The sequence below is a fragment of the Schistocerca piceifrons genome, chromosome 7, assembly GCF_021461385.2.
Source record: "Schistocerca piceifrons isolate TAMUIC-IGC-003096 chromosome 7, iqSchPice1.1, whole genome shotgun sequence".
Classification (NCBI taxonomy): domain Eukaryota; kingdom Metazoa; phylum Arthropoda; class Insecta; order Orthoptera; family Acrididae; genus Schistocerca; species Schistocerca piceifrons.
The window spans coordinates 101,231,452-101,238,405 of NC_060144.1; positions in this window are offsets into that span (position 1 = coordinate 101,231,452).

The window sequence follows — 6,954 nt, forward strand, 5'->3', positions numbered from 1 at the left end:
CATGTTAACTGCATTTTCTAATCGTATTGGTGATGTTGCTATTTTAATATCTATTGCTTGAATATTGAATTTTGGTGGTTGAAATTATATTTACTATTATGATTTTATTTCTAATTCTTTTGAAATAAGGCTTATTACTATATTAATTGTTTTAGCAGCTATAACTAAAAGAGCTCAAATTCCCTTTTCTTCTTAACTTCCTGCTGCTATGGCTGCTCTTACTCCTGTTTCTGCTTTGGTTCATTCTTCTACTCTTGTTACTGCTGGGGTTTATTTATTAATTCGTTTCAGACCAATATTAGATATTTATAATTTTGGTTGGTTCTTACTTTTATTTGGTTGTATAACTATATTTATGGCTGGTTTGGGAGCTAATTTTGAATTTGATTTGAGGAAAGTTATTGCTCTTTCTACTTTAAGACAACTTGGTTTAATAATAAGAATTTTGGCTATGGGTTATCCAAAACTTGCATTTTTTCATTTATTACTCATGCTTTATTTAAGGCATTGTTGTTTATGTGTCAGGTTCAATAATTCATAATTTAAAGGATTCTCAGGATATTCGTTTTATAGGTTCAATTGTTAATTTTATACCTTTAACTTCAGTTTGTTTTAATGTTTCTACTTTGTCTTTGTGTGGTATACCCTTTTTAGCAGGGTTTTAATCAAAGGATTTAATTCTTGAAATGGTTTGTTTGAGATGAATTAATTGTTTGATTTTTTTCTTTATTTCTTTTCTACTGGTTTAATTGCTTCTTATTCTTTTCGTCTTTTTTATTATCCAATATCTGGTGATAATAATTTTTATTCTAGATTTTCTTTTGATGATAAGGGTTATTATATTTCGTTTGGTATAATTGGTTTATTGTTTGTTGCTGTTTTTGGTGGTAGGCTTTTGTCTTGGTTAATTTTTCCTGTTCCTCATGTGATTGCCTTGCCTTATTATTTAAAGTTTTTAACTATTACTGTAGTTGTTTTAGGTGCTTATTTGGGATATCTTATTTCTAATTTTGATTTTGCTCAAAATTTATTTTCTTTAAGTATACTTTCTTTTGTCAGATTTGTTGGTTCTATGTGGTTTATATCCTTTCTTTCAACTAAGTTTATTAGATATATTCCTTTAAAATTGGGTTATTACTCATCTAAATCATTTGATTATGGTTGAGGTGAATTATTTGGTGGTCAAGGTTTATATAGACTATTTATTTATTTAATTGGTTATATACAAGGTTGATATGATTCTAATTTTAAGATCTATCTTTTAACTTTTATTTTTTAAATATTTATTTTGGTGATATTATTTTTCGTTTACTTAAATAGCTTATAATTAGGGCATGCCACTGAAGATGTTAAGGAAGTATTTTTACTTTTAGGTATTTATAAATATACATATATTATTTTTACAGTGAAAATGTAATGTTTTATTAAAACTATATAAATTTTAGAAATGTTAACGGAGTTTAACTGCTAATATAAAAAGTTAGCAGCTTTCATATTGGCTTTACATTTCCTTAATTGGAACTTTGTAGTTCAATTATATTATTAACAGTAATATGCCTCTTTTTGGCTTCAATTAATAAGAATAAGGGTATTTTATTTACCAACCTTCCAGGTCGAAACTGACTGCAATATTTCGCTTCTTATTCTATTTAAGGTTGATTGATTATATCAATACTTTTTGAATGCAACCCAAATGTTATAGTTAACTACAACCCTTTATTCTGCTCATTGTAAGGCTCCTTGATTTCATTCATGGCATAGTCCACCTAGTAATACTATAATAAAAAACATTGTTGATACTGTTCAGATTATAATGTCTGAAGTTTTAAAAATAATTACAATTGGAAGGATTAGTGCGATTTCTACATCAAAAATTAAGAAAATTACTGCAATTAAGAAGAATCGAAGTGAGAATGGTATTCGTGCTGATCTTTTTGGGTCAAATCTGCACTCAAATGGTGATCTTTTTTCTCGGTCATTAATCATTTTTTTGATAATGTTGTTGCAAGGATTATAACAATTATTGGAATAATAAATCTAATAAAAATTCTTGTAGATAAAATTAGGATTGTTTTTCTTGATTTATATCAAGCTTTTTGATTGGAAGTCAAATGTACTATTTATACTAGAAAAACAATTATCTACCTCATCAATAAATAGAGATGTATAAGAATAATCATACTACGTCTACAAAGTGTCAGTATCATGCTGCTGCATCAAATCCAAAGTGGTGTCTTGGTGAGAATTGGTTTATTGCATGTCGAAGTAGACTTGTTGATAAGAAAATTGTTCCAATAATTACATGTAGACCATGGAATCTTGTTGCAACAAAGAATGTTGATCCATAAACTGTGTCTGCAATGGTGAAGGGTGCCTCTCAATATTCGTATGCTTGAAGTATAGTGAAGTATAGTCCTAGTAATACTGTGAAGAATAGTCCTTGTAATGCTTGAGAATGATTAGATTCTATTAAACTATGATGTGCTCATGTTACTGTCACTCCTGATGCCAAAAGAATAGCTGTATTAAGTAATGGAATTTGTATAGGATTAAAAGGTTGGATTCCTATTGGGGGTCATAGTATTCCTAATTCAATAGTAGGTGCTAGTCTTCTTCAAAAAAATGCTCAGAAAAATGAAACAACGAATAGTACTTCTGATGCAATAAATAAAATTATTCCTCATCGTAATCCAACTGATACAAATCACGTATGTAGCCCTTGATATGTCCCTTCTCGTACTACATCTCGTCATCATTGGATTATAGTTAGTAGGGTAATTCCAAATCCGATTATAAATAAGTTAATGTTAAATAGGTGAAATCATTTTGCTAATCATGATACTAGAACTATTGCTCCAATTGCTCCTGTTAATGTTCAAGGTCTGTAGTCTACTAAGTGGAATGGGTGGTTTGAGTGAGTTGTTAACATAGGTTTAGTATACTTCTCTGAAATATAAAGTTCTTAAAATTGAGAAAACGTAAGCTTGAATTATTGCTACTGCTGATTCTAGGATTAATAGAAGTATTTGTCCAATAATTAATAGTGAAGTTAAATTTATTGCTATAGATGGTCCTGTATTTCCTAGTAATGTTAATAGTAAGTGTCCTGCAATTATATTTGCTGCTAGTCGTACTGCTAGTGTACCTGGTCGAATGACATTTCTAATTGTTTCAATTAATACTATAAATGATATTAATGCAGGTGGTGTTCCTTGAGGGACAAGGTGTGTAAATATGTGATTGGTATGGTTAATTCATCCAAATAACATAAATCTTAATCATATAGGTAGAGTGATTGCAAATGTTAATGCTAAATGTCTTGTTCTAGTAAAGATGTAAGGGAATAATCCTATAAAATTATTAAATAGTATTATAATAAAAATTGAAATAAAGATGAATGTTGTTCCATTAAATGATTTTCGTCCTAGTAATGTTTTAAATTCATTGTGTAAGGTTAAGTTTAGTTTATTTCAAATAATATTAATTGGTGATGGTGTAAGTCAAGACATTGATGGGATTAATAATAATCCTAATAATGTTCTAGTTCAATTTAACGATAAATTGAAGATATTAGTTGATGGATCAAATGTTGAAAATAAGTTTGTTATCATTTTCAATTCAAGTTTTTTTATATCAATTGTTCTTTTTTCTGCTCTTTTAATAAGATTTGGTTTAAATGAGAATAAGTTTATTTGATTAAATAAAATTAATGTAGCCAAAAATATAATGAATAGGGAGAATCATATGAGAGGGGATATTTGAGGGATTTGGATTAAATTTCCCCATCAGAAGTAGTCGTTAATTTACTATTTTTTGGTTTAAGAGACCATTACTTACTTTCAGTCATCTGATGTATTTCAAGGTGTACTAATTATTTAGTTATTTTAGATTGACACTCTAATGTTATGTATTTTAACTAACTCCTTAGATTATCATAGATAATCACTTGATAAATAAGTTTACTGAAGTTCTTTCGATTACAATTGGTATGAATCTGTGGTTTGCTCCACAGATTTCTGAGCATTGTCCAAAGAACAGTCCAGGTCAGTTTATTGTAAATGTTCCTTGGTTTAGTCGACCTGGCGTTGCGTCAATTTTAACCCCTAATGCAGGTACTGCTCATGAGTGTAGAACGTCTGATGCTCTTGTTAATACTCGTACTTCCGTATTTATTGGTAGAATTGTTCGGTTATCTACATCTAGAAGTCGAAATCCGTCATTTTCTAGGTCTTGTTCTGGTGTTATGTAAGTGTCAAATTCTACGTCTATAAAGTCTGAATATTCGTATCTTCAGAATCATTGTCGTCCAATTGTTTTAATTGTGAATATTGCATCTACTGAATCATCAAGTAAATATAGTAGTTGTAATGATGGGAGTGCAATAAAAATTAGTGTAATTGCTGGCAATGCTGTTCAGATTGTTTCAATTAAATGTCCGTGAAGTATGTTTCGGTTTGTATAGGCAATAAATAATATATAACTTAGGGCATAGCCTACAATTACTGTAATTAATAATAATACGACCATAGTATGATCATGGAAGAATGATAGTTGCTCCATTAATGGTGAAGCTCCATCTTGAAGGGATAAATTAAATGTTCGTTTTTAATTATTAATAGAGAGTATTAGATATTCTAATATTTCTTAGTAAGTGGTATAATTATAGATTCGAATGGCATTTACCAAAGTGACTTGTACACCAGGCCATAAACGATTTTTTAAGTTAGTAATGATATCAAGTTGACAACATATTCGTCATTTTACCCAATTTAGATACCTTTTTTGTAAATAATTCACATAGTCCAGATACTTATGAGCACATCATATATGAGGCTACTCTGTAACTGCCTCTTTCACTTTAATGGTAGCTAAGTAATAGGTTATTCAATTAGAATTATTGATGACTGAATTTATTGAGTGAAGACAGCTTGAGTTGAAGTTCATTGGTAATGTCATGCATGACATTCATGATCACATGACTATCATATGATAAATCGATTTTATTGGTTGAAAACAGATTGAGTGGAAGTCGATTGTTAATATCATGGATGACCTTCATGATCACATGACCGTCGTATGATGATCTCAAAGGTCTTTTCTACATCAAAGAGGGCTGGAGTCACTATACAATCACTACTACAGCCTCCCTTCAAAAGTTATCAAATCAGTTCTACTGTCATATCCAGTAGATCCTAACATAGTGATTCCAGTTGCTAGAGAACTATAGGTCTTGAGAAGCGCTCTTTCCTGGTGCATTTTAACAGGTTTTCTATCGTCCTGTTGCCATTCATCTGAGCACTACAAGGAGAACCGAGACTCATCACTACATGTCATTCAATAATGTTACTATTCTTTTGCGTGTTGGGCTTTATATATAGTGATTACGTGTGGCTTAATGCTTATCGTATGTTCGTTTTAAAAATGCTTGCTTGCTCGCCTTGGGTATTCAGCTGATAAAACGATTCCCATAACCCAAGTGTACATCTTGCACTACTGATTTTCTTCTCAATATTTAGTAAGCTTCTCATCTTTTCCATCTTAATTTCCTACCTCATATTAATATAGTCCACTGATGCAGAACGATATGAAGAACCAAGCAGTTTTTCTTGAAGTGTTAAAATTTTTATTATTTCCCAATGACGCGTTTCATCTTTAATTAGGCGTTTTCGGACTGACTGATATCTGGTAGCGATTGGTACATGGGATATCGCGCATGAAATATCCCATCAAGTAAATGCACCTTGTCAAAGCTTTAGAAGCAGTGATTGGTGTCCTTATTAGGGCATGTGGCGCATTCCAGTGCAAACTAAAGGGAATCAGGCCTAAAGTAAAGCTTCTTTACGTCATAAACATGACAGAAGTGTTGCATAAATTCTGTGTGCAACCATAAACCGACATGTACAGCTGGAATTCCCCTCCACAAAGAGATGGTGTCCTCAGCACACTTATGCGCAGAGCACGTGACATCTCTCACAATGAGAGTCTAGCAGCTAAACTTCTACCTCTACGGGCCTAGTTTCTTAGGAACAGTTACAGTTACTACCATACACAGCGTGTCTTTATACAAAGAAGCCGAGACCATGAACGGCTAGGACGGACAGAAACATGTTTCAACAGCGATTATCCCATACCTCGAGAACGTAACAGCAAGAATCGGAAAAATATCCTGGAAACATAACTTCAAGTGCCTCCAGCCATGACGAAAGCCTTGTTGGGACCAGTCACTGGTGATCTAGGACTCTGGAACCGGGAGTTTACCATGTCCATCCCTAAGCAGTATGGGAAAAATTGTGTATGCCAGATGCATCTCCTACTCACAAGACATGCATTAGCACAGCATTAAGTAGTTGCAACAGTCCAACACCTTCCAAGATTGTATTCTAGTAGAGGCTGCAGAGATCCGACTACACGATGAACTAATAAATAAAGACGATGGATTTTCATTAATCAGGCAGGTAGGTTAGAAAATTTGTAAGGGAAAAGGGTAGAGCAAAGTTAGGTATAATGAGAATTAGTGAAGTTCGGTGGCAGGAGGAGCAGGAAGTATGGTCAGTTGAATATAGAGTTATTAATACAAACTAAAATAGGGGTAATGCAGAAGCAGGTATAATAATGATAAAGAAAATAGGAATGTGGCTAAGTTGCTACGTACAGCATAGTGAACGCGTTACTGTAGTCAAAACAGACACAACCAACTTCCACCACAACCTCACAAGTTTGTATGTCAACTGGCACCACAGTTGATGGAGAAATGGAAAGGATTTATGATGAGAAGAAAAACTATTCATATAGGTAAGAAAGAGGAAAGTCTGATTCAGGTAAGAGACTGGAATTCAACAACAGTAAAAGGAAGAGAAGCAAAAATGGTAGGAGAATGCGGACTAGGAAAAAGAATGTAAGAGGAATCCGCCTTGCAAAATTTTGCACAGAGTAAAATTTAGTAATGGCTAAAAC